This window comes from Grammomys surdaster, unplaced genomic scaffold (assembly GCF_004785775.1).
Source record: "Grammomys surdaster isolate TR1022 unplaced genomic scaffold, NIH_TR_1.0 193, whole genome shotgun sequence".
Taxonomy (NCBI): Eukaryota; Metazoa; Chordata; class Mammalia; order Rodentia; family Muridae; genus Grammomys; species Grammomys surdaster.
This window is the reverse complement of record NW_021604638.1, coordinates 6,083,022-6,100,355: the sequence shown is the minus strand read 5'-3', so window position 1 is coordinate 6,100,355 and position 17,334 is coordinate 6,083,022. Positions and strand designations below refer to the sequence as shown.

At 46.6% G+C, this 17,334-nt stretch overlaps 2 pseudogenes; both read right to left on the bottom strand.

The window, feature by feature from the left end:
• Positions 1-1,238: 1,238 nt before the first annotated feature.
• LOC114623059 lies at positions 1,239-1,912 on the bottom strand (annotated as a pseudogene).
• Positions 1,913-14,313: 12,401 nt separating this feature from the next.
• On the bottom strand, positions 14,314-14,426 carry LOC114623118 (annotated as a pseudogene).
• Between the last annotated feature and the right edge of the window lie 2,908 nt (positions 14,427-17,334).

Genomic DNA, 17,334 nt, shown 5'->3' with positions numbered 1-17,334 from the left:
GCCTGGGTTACAGAGAGATGCGAAAACTATGCCGTCAGATACTTTCAACGGACACTTCTCCAGGTGGCAGGCACCGTGCTCCTGTGATAAAAGGTTCTGCTAATGGGCCGGAGAGATGGGTCAGTGGTTAAGAGCACTGGCTGCCCTTCCAGAGGTCCTGAGTTCAATTCCCAGCAACGACATGGTGGTTCACAATCATCTGTAATGGGGTCTGATGCCCTCCTCTGGTATGCATGAAGACAGAGCACTCATACATACAAAATAAATAAATCTTAAAAACAAAAATTCTGCCAAAAGAGACCAGCACTAATGACATTGTCACCGTCTTACAGACAAGGACAAGGACATGCTGCAGGAAGAAGCCTATGACTTCCTCAGAAGGTGAGTACAGCTTGGTCATCATTCCAGTGCCCGCGGGTTGGTCAGTGTCAGCATCTGGGAGTACGCTAGCTGGCCTTCTACAAACCTGGTTACCTTCCCCTTTGTCTCTAGTCTCCTGCTCAATCAGATATCTACTTTGCTGTGTGTTGACTATTTGGTTTTGTTTTTCAGAAACAAGGTCTCATTCTGTAGCCCAGGCTAGAATTCTATAGCCCAGGGTAGCCTTGAACTCATAGCAACCTGTCTGCCTCAGCCTGCGAAGTGCTAGGATTCCAGATGTGAGCCGCAAACCAAAGTTTCAATTGTTTTTTTTTTAAAAGCTTTATATATATATATATATTTTTTTTTTTTTCGAGACAGGGTTTCTCTGTGTAGCCCTGGCTGTCCTGGAACTCACTCTGTAGACCAGGCTAGCCTCTAACTCTCGAACTCAGAAATCTGCCTGCCTCTGCCTCCCAAGTGCTGGGATTAAAGGCATGCGCCACCACCGCCCCGGCCAAAAAGCTTTATATTTATGTATGTGTATTTATGTATGTGTATGCCCGGGTGCGTGCATACCTCATGTGTGTAGTGCACACTGAGGCCAGGAGAAGGTGCGTCCGATCCCCTGGAGCTTGAGTGACAGACAGTTGTGAGCCGTCTGATGTGGGTCCTGAGAACCAAACTTGAGTCTGCAGGTGCTCTTAAGTGCTGGTGGTTTCTCCAGTTCTAAGCCTGATTTTTTTTTTTTTTATCTTAATTCACTGATCTTCTTATGTCCATCTTTAGGGTACTGAGCTTACAAGAGTACCCCACCACACCCAACTTTCTGGTGTATTTTACTTACTTATTTAATTAATTTTATTTATTTATTTTACTTTTTTTTTTCAATATATAAGTCCTTTATTGCCCAAACTGTACTTGTGATCAGGATCTTGTTTCTGGAGCTAGGAATCTGAGGCCTCACTCGTCAGCCTGCTGCACGGTTCCCTTCTCAGACACATAGATGCCATCCAAAAACTTTCTGATATCTTTGTTTTTAACTGTTGTAGCTTGCTGAATCAGAGCCGCTGAATTTGAAACAAGCTCAATATCATTTCCTTCAAGGATTAATTCATCCTTCTGGGCTTGGGAGACAGAACAAGCAACACCTGTCCTCATCCGAACCCTGCGGATGTATTTTTCACCCAAGAAGTTTCGGATTTCAACCAAAGACCCATTCTCCTGAATAACGACGTTGATGGGAAAGTGAGCATACACAGACCTCATCTTGTAACAGAAGCCCAGTGTAACACCCTTGATCATGTTCTGAACATGACTGCAGATGGTTCTGACAGTGGCCAGTTCCTTTCTGTTACCCCACCATTTGTCAACCCGGAGCCTTTTCTTTTTCTTTCCAAGAAGACTCAGCTCTACGTTGATGTGATTGAAGTCCCTCCGCAGAGTTCCCCTGGGGCCCTTCACAATGACGGTGCACCCCTTCAGAGTGATGTCGACATTTTCCGGAATGTCGACAGTCTGATTGCTGAGAATGGTCTTCATCCTCGCAGTAGATGGGGCAAAATTTATTTTACTTTTTGAGACAAGGTTTCTCTGTATAGCTCTGGCTGTCCTGGAACACACGGTGTAGACCAGGGCAGGACTAAAGGCATTGGATGGGACTAAAGCCGTTGGCAACCACTGCCCTGGCTTCTGGTGTATTTTAAACACTCCTCCAAATCAACTCTCAGTATATTTTGTTGTTTATGTTACGTTATGTTATGATGTGTCTGTACGGATATGTGTGTCTATATGCATAAACCTGTATCCAGCACTATCCTATATATGTTAAATGTATACATACGTACACAAATCCACACGGTTTGCATTTTATATATTTTCCTGGAAAACTGTAGAGACTGTTTCATATCCTTTCCATTTCCAGTTATTGTTTTGTTTCTTTTCTGAAGGTTAGTGTATTATCTGTCTATAGAGAGAGAGGGTGTATATGGGTATAGGTGAGCCACAGTGGACAAGTGGTCATTGGAGGACAGTGGCCATCAGCAGACAGTGGCCACAGCACACAACTTTTAGGAGGTGTCTCTTACCTTCCACCTCATCTCTGAGGCAGTGTCTCTTCTCACTTCTGTCTCCAGCTGTGGCATACCCTGGGCTAGCTGCTCCCTGCGTGGCCAATTCTTCTGTGTCTGCCTCCTGTCTCACTGCAGGAGAGGGACTGTCCACAGGTAGCCAGACTATGAGATAACCTGAGCTTTTCGGAGGTGATGGCAGAAGGGTCAGGAATTCAAGGTCATTCTCAGCTACATAGTGAGTTTGAAGCCAGCTTGACCTACAGGAGACCCTAGTCTCAAAAAAGCAAATAAACAAACAAAACGGAAAAAAATCGAAAAACATGTTTAGGGTCTTATGCAACTTGAGTTTTCTTTAGAGAATAAAAAAAAGTTAAAAAGCAGAGTTAGCTCAGCAGTGGTAATGCAAGCCTTTAGTCCCAGCACTCGGGAGACAGAATCAAGCTAATCTCTGGATTTGAGGCCAGCCTGATCTACAGCCAGGACCAGGACAGCCAGGGCTACACAGAGAAACCCTTTTAAAAGAAACAAAAACAAACACCACTACCATCACCAAAACCAAAAAAGGAAAGGAGAGGAGAGGAGAGGAGAGGAGAGGAGAGGAGAGGAGAGGAGAGGAGAGGAGAGGAGAGGAGAGGAGAGGAGAGGAGAGGGGGAATGGCAAAAAGGAGCAGAGAGAGGCCCCGGATGTAATTCCGTAGTTTGTGGTGTATTTATTTCGTTTGCACGAAGCCCTGGGTTCCTTCCCTAGCACCCATGCCTGGCAGTGCAGGCCTAGAAGTTCAGTACTATAAGAACAGGAGAATCAGCAGTTCAAGACCACCTTGGCTACATAGAAAGTTGAGGGTAACCTGAGCTACAGAAGACCCTCCCTCAAAAAACAAAGCAGGCAGAGGTTCGAATCTATACCCACCTCGGCTTGTATTAATATTAATTAATTTTATATTTATTTTCTGTATATGAGTGCTTTGCTTGCATTTGTGCCTGTGTACCACATGTGTGCTTGGTGCCCACAGAGTCTAGAAGGTGCTGTCTGCCCTAGAGCTGGAGGTATGGAAGGTTCTGAGCAGCCACGGGGAACAAACCTGGGGGAACAGTTAAGTGTTCTTAACCACGGAGCCATCTCTCCAGACCCTGGTTTATTTGTTTTGTTTTGTTTAAGACATGGTTTCTCTCTGTAGCCCAGAATAGCCTAGAACTGACTGTGTAGACGAGGTTGTCTTCAAACTCACAGAGATCTGACTGGCTCTGCCTCCTGAGTGCTGAGATTAACAGTGTGCGTCACCATGCCACGCCTGCCCAGTTTAGCTTGTGTTTATATCTCTAAGAAGCCCGGACTCTCACCGAGAGCAGGGAAGGAGATACAGGAGAGAATGCCGGAATGCCAGAGAGACTTTCTCACTCATTTTCTTAACGTTTTGGGTACATGAGTCCTTCAGCTTTCTAAAATGTATCTCTCACCTTCCTTTTCCTTCCTGATGTCCTACCCGGTACCCTGCTCCTTTCTTTCTCCTAGTCCTGACCTGGAAAATGTTCTGGTAAAAAAATGAAGAGACTGGACACCAGGCTACAGATCGTACAAACATTTTTGGTGACTGCAGCAACTGTCCCAGGCCACAGCATCATTAGACTTTAGCTTGTCAGGGGCAGGGAGACAGGTTAGCTCAAAGGTCTGCTTGCTTCCACAGATCCAGAGTTATTCACCAACAGCTACTTATGAAATATTCAGGATACATCAGGTCTCCAGGCACTAGTGTGAGGTTAGGGAGGCTCATGGTGCAGTGGACACCAGTGTTTGGGTGATTTCCCGCCCAAGCCTGAAGCCTCCTCCCCCTCCAGTCACTTCCTGGTGCTTCACGATGCCAGCTGTTTAGTCCATAACCCTGAATAGTACGTGGGAACGGCACAAACCATGGCCCTATGCTCCCGTGCAGAGTGGATTCTGTTAAGAACCATCTCTATCAGCTGGTGAGATGACCCTGTGGGTAAGAGTGTATAAAAGGGTTGCCACAAAAGCCTGACGTCGTGAGTTTGATCCCCAGATTCACTCCTGCAGACCCTTGGCTTGCACACAAGTGCTGTGGCATGCCGTGTATGCACACACCGAAGCATGGATGGATGGATGGATGGATAGATGGATGGACAGATGGATGATGGATGCATGGACAGATGGATAGATGGATGGATGGATGATGGATGGATGGATGGATGGACGGATGGATGGACGGGTGGATAGATGTAATTTAAAAGTAATAAATGGGCTGTCTGATAGTAGTAGCACCCACACCTCTAATCTTAGGGGACACACAGACAGGTGGATCTCTGAGTTCAAGGCTAGCCAGTGTACAGAGTAAGTTCTAGGATACCAGGGCTACACAGAGGAATCTTATCTCTAAATAAATAAATAAATAAATAAATAAATAAATAAATATGTGGGACTGCATAAGGGTATTCTGGGTCATGGCTGGGCAGTTGTCTAGAACCCTGAGACTCTGCATGAGTACCGGCAGGAGTTCAGCATGCCCCGAGAACCCAGGGTCCTGAAAAGCAGTCTAGTCTCCTTAAAACTCAGTCACAGTAGGCCGGCCATTACAGCCCCTCCCAAAGTGCACAGGTAGAGGGTGTGACTAGAGGCCTCAGGGCCTAGGGCTTTACATACTAATGAAGGTCAGAGGGCAGAGCAAATTAAGCATGCCTCCCCAGATCCTCCCCAGATCCTCCCCCTTTCTCCCTCCCTATATAACTCAGGACTGCCCTGAGTTTTATGGGGGTATACTTCCAGATTCATCCACCATCCGCCATGACAATAAACCCTTCTGGAACCAAGGAGTTCCTCGTGTTATTGGGGCCTGCCACCATCAAAGCCTCCAGGCTGCTGGAACCATAGACGTTCCTCCTGCATGTGGGACCCACCGCAGCGTGGAAACCCACCGGGCCTCCACTGCGGCCCTCTAATTTTTCCACACATAAATAAATAAAAAAATAATAAAATTAAAAAGTTCTGTTTATTTTTGTTGAACTGAGAACCGAACTCAGGGCCTTGCCCTTGCTGGGCAGGTGGTCTGCCACAAGCTTCACCCACAGTCAGTTTTTTGTGTTTTTGTGTTTTGTTTGTTTGTTTGTTTTGTTGTTGTTTTGAAATGGGATTGGGCTATTTCAGGCAGACTCTGAACTTGTGATTCTCCTGTCTCAGCCTCCCGAGCGGCACACAAATCAAACCAACCAAATAAATAAATAAATAAATGGAGACCCTCAGGACCTATTCAAGACAGACTGAGTAAGAGGAAATCTCAGGAGAGGCCCAGCACAGCACACGTAAGTTGACAAGAGCTATGGTAAGTTTATGTCTCCACATACCAAGCTCTGTGCATATGATATACATAGACAAACAGAGTGTATCTTTCTACCTATTTATCTATACCTACCTATTATCTGTCTATTACTGGTCATTCTTCCATCCAGCTATGCATCTATGCACTGGCCTTTGAAGGCACTAGAACCTATGTGCATATACCCCCTCCCCCTACACACACACACACACACACACACACTTAAAAATGAAAATAAATCTTGTGGGAGGAGAGCTGGCTCAGCAGTTAAGGACACTGGCTGCTCTTCCAGAGGACCAGGGTTCAATACCCAGCAACCACATGGTGGCTAACCACCATTTGTACATCTAGTTCTGAGAAGATCCAGGGCCCCCCGTAGCCTATATACACACTGCATACATACATGCTGGCAAAACACTCCCTTATGTAAAGTTATAAAAAAGAAAAGTCTGTACTGACACTCACTAATAAACTGTTTTGGCTAACTACCTTGAGAAGGATTGTGGATACATAAGACAGCAGATTGGGAAACCTTGGGTTGGGGATTCAAAGAGGGTGGCCATATTTTACCAGATACACTTCTAGATTAACTGGTTTAGTCTACAAGGGGAAGCTGTTAATGTATTACTTGTGTAGCTTGAATTTAAATCTTAGGTAATCTAAAACTAACGCTTTGGCTGGAGTAGGGAGGTGGCTCCGTGGTCGATGCTCATTCCTGTACTCATGACCCTGCTTGTATTCTGAGCCCCAAGAAAACAAACCAATGCAAAAACCAAACAAACCTAGAAATTAGAAGGCATTGATATTTAGTCTCTCTCTTAAAAATCACAGTTGGGCACATGCCTTTAATCCTAGCACTGGGGGGGTAGGGTAGGGACTAGAGGCAGCCAGATCTGAGTTCAGGGCCAGCCAGATCTACAGAGTGAGTTCCAAGACAGGCAGCACTACACAGAGAAACTCTGTCTCAAAAACAAAACAAAACAAACAAAAAAACATTCTGGAACCTAGAAACGAATCCCACCCCACATTTATGTTCTCTGGGAGCTCAGCCTGCCCATCCCTTTATTAGCTCACCCTATTAGGGCCCAGTCTGGTCACTGGAGCCGCTGGTATCAGGTCCAATCCAGAACATCTCCTGGCTCGAAGGCTGGGAGAGAGCGTGGCCTTTGTATCTAGTCCAGTTACAAACAACAAAAACAAATAAAAAACCTTAATCATTTAAGATAAATTCAAGGAAGGCCAAAGTCCCTGGCTTGTCTCTTTGTCTTTCTCTTACTTTCCTGAAGTTGAAATTCCACCTAAAACAATGAGAAAGAAAATCCAAGGTTACTTAGGTAAACAGCACCAGCTCCTTGGGACCACAATTCACAGAGCCTCAGCTTATACAGAGAGGCTCAAACAAAGGGCCTTTGTGCTGGGATCAGCTGCCTCTAACTTAGCATACAGTGGCTGCTTGGTTCTAGAAGCTCCAAAGGCCACATGTCATCAAGGACCCCCCCAAGAGGGACAGTTGGAATAAACATCTGGGAGAAGGAGCCAGCTCTCTTGGGAGTTAGCACCCAGGCAGAAAGGTCTGCCCCTGTGCTCCCCGAATTGCCTCTATTGACACCTGGGTCTGTGGTTGAACCAGGGCTCTCAGTCTGAGGTCTCCATTTGGGGTCTCCCACCTAGAGAGTCCACCTGGAGAGTCCACCTGGGGTATCTACCTGGAAAGTTCATCTGGGGTCCAGATGATCTGGAAACACACAAACACTTCTCCAAAGACTCTTACCACCCACATGACTGAGTTCAAAAATTTAGTCCTTTAAAGGTTTCTTGGATCAGCTCTCCTCTAATCCTAGCCCAGGTGACAGGGGAAAGCCTTTGACTGTGAATTGGAGGACAATAGGGGATATACAGTGAGTTGCTAACCCAAGGAAAATTGTTTGTTTCAGCACTGTCCATCAAATGTGCATGATATAGATGTGTGTATGCCTGCCTCTGTGATTTGGGCATGTGTGAATTCCATCAGACCTTCGGGGAAGGTAGAAGGTTGTATACTCACATACTGTCTTTATTTTTTATTTTTTATTTTTTGGTTTTTCGAGACAGGGTTTCTCTGTGTAGCCCTGGCTGTCCTGGAACTCACTCAGTAGACCAGGCTGGCCTCGAACTCAGAAATCCTCCTGCCTCTGCCTCCCAAGTGTGCCCGGCTACATGCTGTCTTTAGATTGGATTGGATAGGAAGCGTCCACTTTGAGAGACAGAAAGCTTAGAAGAGATAAAGGCAGTGTCTAGTACTCAGTAGTCATGGTTACTCTCCAGGGAACCACAACACTCAAGGGCCCTGGTGTCCTGGGAGCTGCCTTAGGACCTAACAAATTTGAGCACACTATAAACAGACACACTCAGTGGTCTTAAAATTAAGGTACATTCGGGACAGGAGGGAGGGAGGGAGGGGCTGGAGTGATGGCTCAGTGGTTAGGAGCACTGGCTGCTCTTGCAGAGAGCCACAGTTCGTTTCTCAGCACCCATGTCAGACAGCTCACAACTGCCTCCAGCTTCAGGGGATCTGATGCCCTCTTCTGGATTATGTGAGCACCAGAGAAGATGTGGTATATAGTCACACAGACACATCAATAACGATTTTTTAAAAATCTATTTTAAAAATTTTCTTTAGATTTATTTTATGGGTATGAACGTTTGCTTCCATATGTGTCTATGTATCATGTGGGAGACTGATGCCCATGGAGATCAGAAGGCATCCGATCCCCTGGAACTGGAGCTGCAGACAGTTGCGAGCTGCTGTGTGGATGCTGGGAATCGAACCAAGGTCTTCAGCAAGAGCCACGGTGCTCTTAACAACTAAGCCATCTCTACAAGCCCCCAAATAAATCTTAAAATAAAGGTGTAGGGGAGAGAGAGGTAGAGACTGGAGAGATGGCTCAGCAGCTGAGAGTACTGGCTGGTCCTGCACAGGACTCTAATTAGGTTCCCAGCGCCCACAGCTAGCTGCTCACAACTGTGTGTGACTCCAGCTCAGGAAATTCTAGGTCAGTCATGTGCCATAGATAAGTATATCACACACACACACACACACACACACACACACACACACACACATGAATAACACTTAAATAATTCTTTTTTTTTTTTTAAAGGAAAGAGGGAAAGAGAAAGGGAACAAATTTCATTTCATGCCACAGCATAAATAAAAAACCCAAGGCCAAGAAGAGGAGGTTAGCCTGGGCTACAGAGTGCATCCAAGGGTAGCCTGGGCAATGTAATTAGACATTATTTCAAAATACAAAGTAACAAGGGCAAGGCACATAGTTGGGTGATAAAGCACTCTGGGATCTCTCCCACTGGCACTGTAAAAAAAAAAAAAATCAACAAAGCCATGAGAAAGAGCTGTCACCCCACCGTTGTGCATGCCACTGCCTTTGGGGGTCAGTTGTGTGTGGCTTCTGCATTCGTTTGTACTCCTGCAAAGCTCTTTGGCTCTTGAATTCAGGCACATTCTGGTAACCCATGAAACAGCCACCAAAGGTTAGGAGAACCCTGCTTGGCTTTGAGGTGAACCTGGCTCTTGTTTCTGGCTTTCATTTGCTCTTCATCTTTCAAGGGGGGACGTGGGTAGTATCCATCTGTGTGGTTATCCCCTGTGTTTGTATTCTCCAATGGCTAATTGTATTGGTCTCTATTCATGGTGTTAAGATAAAACAACCCACAATAGAACTTCTGGGAAAAGGGCCTTGAACTCAGAGAGACCCACCAGCCTCTGTCTTCCAAGTGCTGTCTGTGATTAAAAGCATGTACCACCAGACCTGGCTAGGAGAAAATAGTCTCAAGTTTAATATTTTATAGGAGTCTAGCAGATAGAATATACAAAGAGGCAGGCCTGGAGACACAGGCCTGCCACTCGAGCCACTCGGGAGGCTGAGACAGGAGGATCACAAAGTCCAGAGCTTGCCTGAATAACTTAGCAGGATCCCATTTCAAAAACTGACCATGGGTAAAGCTGTGGTAGATCACCTGCCCAGCAAGTGCAAAGCCCTGAGTTCAATTCCCAGTTCAACAAAAATAAACAACCCTTTTTATTTTGGGTTTTTTAAGACAGAGTTTCTCTGCATAGTCCTGGCTGTCCTTGAACTCGCTCTGTAGACCAGGCTGTCCTTGAACTCAGAGATCAACCTGCCTCTGCCTCTTGTGTGTGTGTGTGCGTGTGTGTGTGCATGTGTGTGTCTGTTTGTTTATGTGTGTTTGTGTATGTATATGTCTGTGTGTGTTTATATGTGTGTGTGTGCGCGCACGTAGGCATGCTCACAAATTATGCCACATATGTAGAAATCAGAGGACAAGGAGTGGCGGTCCGTCTTCTTCCATTATGTGGAGCCTGGGGATTGAGTTCAGATCCGCAGGCTCGGCAGCAGGCAACCTTACCCACTGAGCCGTCTCACCAGCCCCTTACAACTCCACAACAAAAAGACAAACAACTCCATCAAAATGTGAGCCATGGATCTGAATCGTGTCTGTTTTCAAAGACAATTCACAAGTGGCCAGAATCAGACCAAAGTCACATTGCCCTGAGGTCAGATCCCCCGTCCTCTGGGACAGCTCTTATGAGAGACGAACGGGCGTGCAGCTCAGTGGTCGGGTGCTTGCCTTGCATGTACAGAGACAAAGGTTCAATTCACAACACTGAAACACACGCATGCACACATGCACGCATACACACCAAACAAATAAAAATACAATACAGACTTTAAAACATGGGTGGGAACATGGAGGAAGGAGAAACATTTACAGCTGACAGGAGTGGGAAAATGGAGCCACTGTGAAGAAAATTGCCAGGTTTCCCAAAAACCCTAAAATAGATGGACTGTACAACCTGGCAGTTGCATCCCCAGGTATGTGCCCCAAGGGATCAAAAAATGTGTTCTCAAAGGCTGGGTGTGTCCTGCTTACACCTGTAATCCATGTACTCAGGAGGATGCCACAAAGGGTTGCCGGGACTTGCTGTGAGTTCTAAGCTAGCCATAGGTACTTGGCAAGACCATCTCACAAACAAACAGCACCCCTAAACAAACAACCCTAGACACACTCTCAAATACACATATACACATTGTTGAGATTGGTGTCATTTGTACCAAGTAGCCAAAAGGACAGATCACATGAAGTCAACTTACTTATGCTATAGAGTATTATTTGACCATCAGAAGGAACAGAGTGTTGATATACAGTACAACGTGGTCGAATTTTGAGACTATTCTGGAAAGTAACGAAAATCAGAAACAAAAAGTTGCACATTCCATGAGTTTTTATTCTGCTTTTTGAGACCTGGTCTTATGATGTCATCCTGGCTCTAGAACTTATTGAGTACGATTCCCCTGCCTCTGCCCTCCCTGAGTGCTGGGTCACAGGCATGTGTCTATGGGTCTTTTTTTGTGGGTGCCGTAGCTGAGCCAAGCCCTCACAGTTATACATTAAGCCCATTACCCCCTATGGCCATCCCTGCAGCCTTTCCTGTTAATTTGTTAGAATTACCTTTTAGTTCTAGAGGCATGGGAGCCTGCTGCAGTCTTCCAGCCAGCGCAGATTATGTTGATACAGGAAACACAGAGAGAAAGAGCAGGGCTGGGCTCAGTGGCAGGTGCTTGCCCTGGGACTCACTCTGCAGACCAGGTTGACCTTGAACTCAGAGATCTGCCTACCTCAACCTTTTGAGTGCTGGGAATAAAGTCGTGCGCCACCGCCACCTGGCCTTGCCCTGAATTTTATCCCTAGCAGAGGAGAAAAGGAAAGAAGGAAGCTGAAGAGGGGAAATTTCTCCAAATAACACTGGCCCTGAGTGTGAAGAGTCATTATTTCTCAACATTTGACTTTTGGGTCCCTTTCCCCCCAGTGCTGGAGAGCAAACCAGCCTTATAAGAACTGTGTCCTAGGAGCTAGACAGATGGCTCAGTGGTTAAGAGCACTTGCTGCTTTTCCAGAAGACCTAATTCAGTCCTCAGCATCTGTGTCAGCAGGCTGAGCCTCCTGGCATTCCAGCTCCAGAGGATCTGATGCCCTCTTCTGATCTCTGCAGACACCACCACACATGTGCCATACACTCACACAGACACAGACACACACAGACACACAGACACACACACACACAACCTTATAATGCTTATAATGTAAATTAGGCTTCATTTGCAACAATCTTTAGCCTCTGGGCACCACAAGCCCTTAGTTAGGGACATCTTTAAGAGAAGAGGCTCCTTGTATGTGTGTGGTGTGTGTGTGTGTGTGTGTGTGTGTGTGTGTGTGTATGTGTGTGTGTTTGCAAAGGTAAGAATAATATAAACTTTTTTTTAAAAGTGCATATGAAGCAAATCCTCTACTAAGCTACATCTCCAGTCCTTGGGTTTTTGAGACAGCATCTCACTATGTGGGTGAAGCTGGCCTCCAGCTCTACTCTGATGATGATGATGGTGATGATGATGGTGACGGTGATGGTGATGAAGGTGTGTGTGAGTGTGTATGTGCGTACATGCCATGGCCTCTGTGTAGTCAGAGGACAACCTGCAGGAATCAGTTCTCTGCTTTCACTTGTGTGGGTTCTAGGAACTGAACTCAGGTCATCAAGCACCTTACCAATTGAGCCATTTCACTGGCCCTGGCCTCCAGCCCCTGATCTTCTTGCGTTAGCCTCCCCTGGCACACACAGATGTTCTGAGCTCTGCAGGCCGCCACTTGGCAAAGGGTAGCCCTGCTCCCCTGGACAGGTTATCTGAGTGACAGAATGCAAATGCCTTCTTCCTTTTCTCTTGCTGCACACAGGATCAGGGTTTCAGGTGTCCTGAGTCTCAGAGGTATCAGAGACAGACCCCCAGCACCACGAAGCAGAGGCAGGGCAATTGGAGGTTCCAGGCCAGCCTTGGATACAAGGCAAACTTGGGGTGGGGGTGGGGTCAAAACAAAGAAAACACAAGCACCTGGCTTCAGCTGTCTGTCACATGCAGAAGAAGAAAAGCCATCACCATAAAAGCAGACCTTTGCCACCAAGCCAGATTCAGGAACTGTCCACAGGCTTCTCACCTGATAGACCCGTTATGACAGCTGGGCCACAGAGATAGCCCTATCCAGACCCGTTATGACAGCTGGGCCGCAGAGATAGCCCTATCCAGGCCCGTTATGACAGCTGGGCCACAGAGATAGCCCTATCCAGGCCCGTTATGACAGCTGGGTCACAGAGATAGCCCTATCCAGGCCCGTTATGACAGCTGGGCCACAGAGATAGCCCTATCCAGGCCCGTTATGACAGCTGGGCCACAGAGATAGCCCTATCCAGGCCCGTTATGACAGCTGGGTCACAGAGATAGCCCTATCCAGACCCGTTATGACAGCTGGGCCACAGAGATAGCCCTATCCAGACCCGTTATGACAGCTGGGCCACAGAGATAGCCCTATCCAGACCCGTTATGACAGCTGGGTCACAGAGATAGCCCTATCCAGGCCCCCTGCTCCCTACAAGGGCCCTCCATGGCCCTACATTTCCCTCAGTGACTCTAAGACGTCCAATAAGAATGGGCGCAGATGAGGCAAGAGACCACGTTTTAATAGTCTGGGGAGGTGGCATCCTCACGGGGTGGTGTAAAAAGAACAAAATGATTTTGGATCAACCCTGAAGAAATTTTATTGCCGAGCGCAGCGTAAATCAAGCCCTCTGCAAATGCAATAAAACAACTGTTTAGTCTGCATGGCTCATACCACAGACCTCAGGATTCTGTGTTTTGATCTTATTGCTGCAATAAACTGTCTAGACAGCAATTAACAAACTACTTTTCCTTCAGATGTTTGGAGGGTCGGTGAAGCGGCTTCAGCACTTACAAATACAGCGGCTTCTTCCTGCCCCCCCCATTACCTCCCCCCATAATGACTGGGTAGGGAAGAGTGGGCAGGACTGGAATCTGGCCAGAAGGAGCCTCCTGGAGGGCTCCTCTCTAAGAACACCCCCCCCAAGATGTTCTCATAGATGCTTCTTAAGCCTCAGCTTGTTATTCTGACACCGCCAATAGACTGAAACCCTGGTGACTAGAATGGATCTTATTTATTTAAAGTGTCTAATGACATTTTGTGTGTGCATGCATGGGTGCCACCATATGTGTGTCCACACCAGGGGACAGTTTGAGAGAGTCTTTTTCCACCATGTGGGGCCCAGGGATCGGACTAAGCTTTAGTGGTGGACACCTTTACCTGCTGAGCCACCTTGGTGGCGGTTCATCTATCACTCACCCAATCGTTAGCGCCTCCGTGCCAGGCAAGGACTCTACCATCAACCTCCATCGTCCCCTTTCACAGAATTAACTCATTTCTATTTTTCCTTCAGGGTCTTATGTGGCCCAGCTGGCTCCAAATTCACTATGTTGCCAAGGAAGATCCAAACCCTAATCTTCCACTTCCCAAGTACCAGCATCTCAGGTGTGTGTCACGCTGGCTCTTTGGTACTGGTCAGACCCAGGGCTTCCTGCATGCCTGTAAGCATCCTACGAACAGAGCTTCGTCCCTGCCCCAGAGTTATTTATTTATTTTTAAATATGGAACACTTCACAAATATACACGTCATTCTTGAGCAAGCACAGGGGTTGTGCTAATCTTCTCTGTATCATTCCAATTTCAGTATCTGTGCTGCCGAAGCGAGCACCAGATGTTATTATTATTATTATTTTATTATTATTATTTTTTTTTAAGTAGGCAGAATGAGCTGTTCAAGCTAAACCTCTCACATCCTGTAGTGGAGAGTCAGAAGGAAGCAGGTTTGGTTTGTTTGGTTTGGTCTTTTGAGATAGTTTCTCTGTGTAGCTCTGGCTGTCAAGGAACTTGCTCTGTAGATTAGACTGGCCTCAACCTCACAGATCTGTCTGTCTCTGCCTCTTGAGTGCTTGGATTAAGGAATATGCTACCATGCATGGCCTTAAGATTAATTTAAAAAAAAAAGTGTGTGTGTGTGTGTGTGTGTGTGTGTGTGTGTCTGGAATGATGGTGCACACTTTTAATCCCAGCACTTGGGAGGCAGAGGCAGGAGAATCTCTGAGGCCAGCCTGTTCCATTTACTAAGTTTCGGGATAGCTAGGACTATGTGGAGAGACCTTGTCAAAAAATTATATAGGTGCCTATGGGTATATTGTATGTATGTGTGTGTGTGTACACATGTGAGTACAGGTGCCTATAGGTATATTGTGTGTGTGTACATGTGAGTGCAGGTGTCTGTGTGTGTGTTGTGTGTGCACATATGAGTGCAAGTGTCTGTGGGTGTGTGGTGTGTGTACACGCTTGTGTGCATGTGAGTGCAGGTGTCTGAGGAGCCGGAAGAGGACTGCAGACTCCTATACACTGGAATTGCAGGCAGCTGTGAGGCCTGACAAGGGTGTTGGGATCTGAACTCAGGTCCTCTGTAAGGCAATATACATTCTTTTTTGTTTTGTTGTTCTTGTTTTCAATACAGGGTTTCTCTGTGTAGCCCTGGCTGTCCTGGAGCTTGTTCTGTAGACTAGGATGGCCTCAAACTCAAAGATCCACCTGCCTCTGTCCCCAGAGTCCTGGAGTTAAGGACGTGTGCCACTATGCCCAGCTGACAGTATGTGTTCTTACCCACTGAGGCATCTTCCCAGCCACTAGTATATTTCAATTCTATGTCATGATGGGTTTCACTGTGACATGTGCATGTACATGGATTTTAGTCACAGTATCTTTGTGAAGGAAACTGCATCTTTATACCATTTTTGTTGTTGTTTTGTTTGGTTTTTAATTTTGGCACTTTGGAAGCAGAAGCATGTGGATCTCTGTGTTTAAGGCTAGCCTGATCTACATAGTAAATTTAGGAAAGCCAAGGCTACATAGAAGGACCCTGTATGAACAACAACAAAAAAATGTTTTTTTGAGATTTAATGTATATGTGTGTGCTTGTATGTATGCATGTTTGCAGGCGCCGGGCCATGGGCAACATTTAGAGATCAGAGGTCTACTTATGTCATTCATTTCGGTCTGTCTACCAATTGATCCTAAGAATTAAACTCAGGTCATCAGGCGCCTCTTGCCAGCCCAGGAGGCAGCCCTTTAGCAGGGTGGTCTGTATGTGACACTCCTCCAGGCAGGTGCCTGGTGCCTCTGACTCAGTCATTAAGTCATCCTCAGAATGGGGGAGAGGTTTTGCAACAGGGTTCTGAGCTGGAGTAAGAGGCTGGGGACTATAGTAACTTCTGTTCTGTTAAACCCAGCACAATAGACTCTAAGGACTCCCTGGCTTCCAGCCTGACAGCACCAGGTTTAGATTGTTCCAGCATGCACTTAGCTTTCAGATATTTGAAGACAGACTAAGTGTCCCCGTGCTTTTAGGTGGGCACGAGGCAGGGACGAGAAGGGAAGCCACTTACACATCCTTTGTTCATTGCATCAGCTTCCAGGTGATCCCAAATCACAGTGAGATTCTGCGGCACCAGGAAGGCTGCCTGCATACCCTGAGCTGGGTGGGAGCTGCACACAGAGATGGCTCAGGGACCGATGGCAAACCCCGGCCACCTGTGCTCTCTCCAGGCTGCTGCCAGCTGGACCTGCTTCCAGAAGGCCTGAAACCCTGAACCCTGGTCCCAGATTAACAGCAAAGGGCTCTGAGGCAACATCTGTCTCTCAAGTGCTGGACTAGAGGTGTGTGCCACCAGGCCCAGCCTAACCTGTTGTTGTTGTTTTGTTTTTTGTTTTTTTAAGTTTTGAAGGATAATATATCTCTGTATTATTAGTAACATTAACAGTTTCACCATAGACTTGCTGAAGTGGCCACACCTTTCATCCCCGGCACCCAGAAGGCAGAGGCAGGTGGGTTTCTACGAATGTCGCTTTGTGGAGGAAAAAAAAAAAAGAAGTCTCAAAAAAAAGAAAACAAAATTTAAAGTGGGGCCAGGGAGCTCTGGCTCAGTTGATAAGTCACCTGCCATACAAGCTTAAGGAGCCCAGTTCCTTCCTAGGATCTGTTTATGCCATAAAGCCTGTGTGTGCAGCAACTGCTGGGAATGAGGAGACAGGAGGATCGGTGGGTCTCACTCGCTGGCCACCTTAGACTAATTGGTAAGCTCCAGGCCAATGAGAGACCCCGTGTCTCAAAGGATGTGGGTATTTCCGAGGATGACTCGTGAGGGTGCCGTCCATCCCCACAAGCTCATGATCACACATACAAGGTACATTTAATTCATTAAAATGTCAGAAAATAACCAGGCATATAACTCCAGCATTTGGGAGGCCACAGGAGGAAAATGAGAGCTGAGGGTAGCCTGGGCTACATAATGAGATCGTATCTAAAAAGAAAAACAAACAAATGCACCCACATGAAAGAAATGAGACAGTAATTTAGGAGTGCAAACTCTGGGGTGATGGCTTCCATCTTGGTAAAAAGAACAAGGCACTCTGTGTGATTCACCAAGGTAGCTTCCAGAAAATGCAAACCAAATTGCTGGTCAAGTCAGTCAGAGAGAGATTGTCAGTGGGGTGGTCCCAGAATTGGTGAAAACAGACTGGAAGGAGTGAACCGAAGAACATTCTAGAAGAATGGAAGGAGTGAA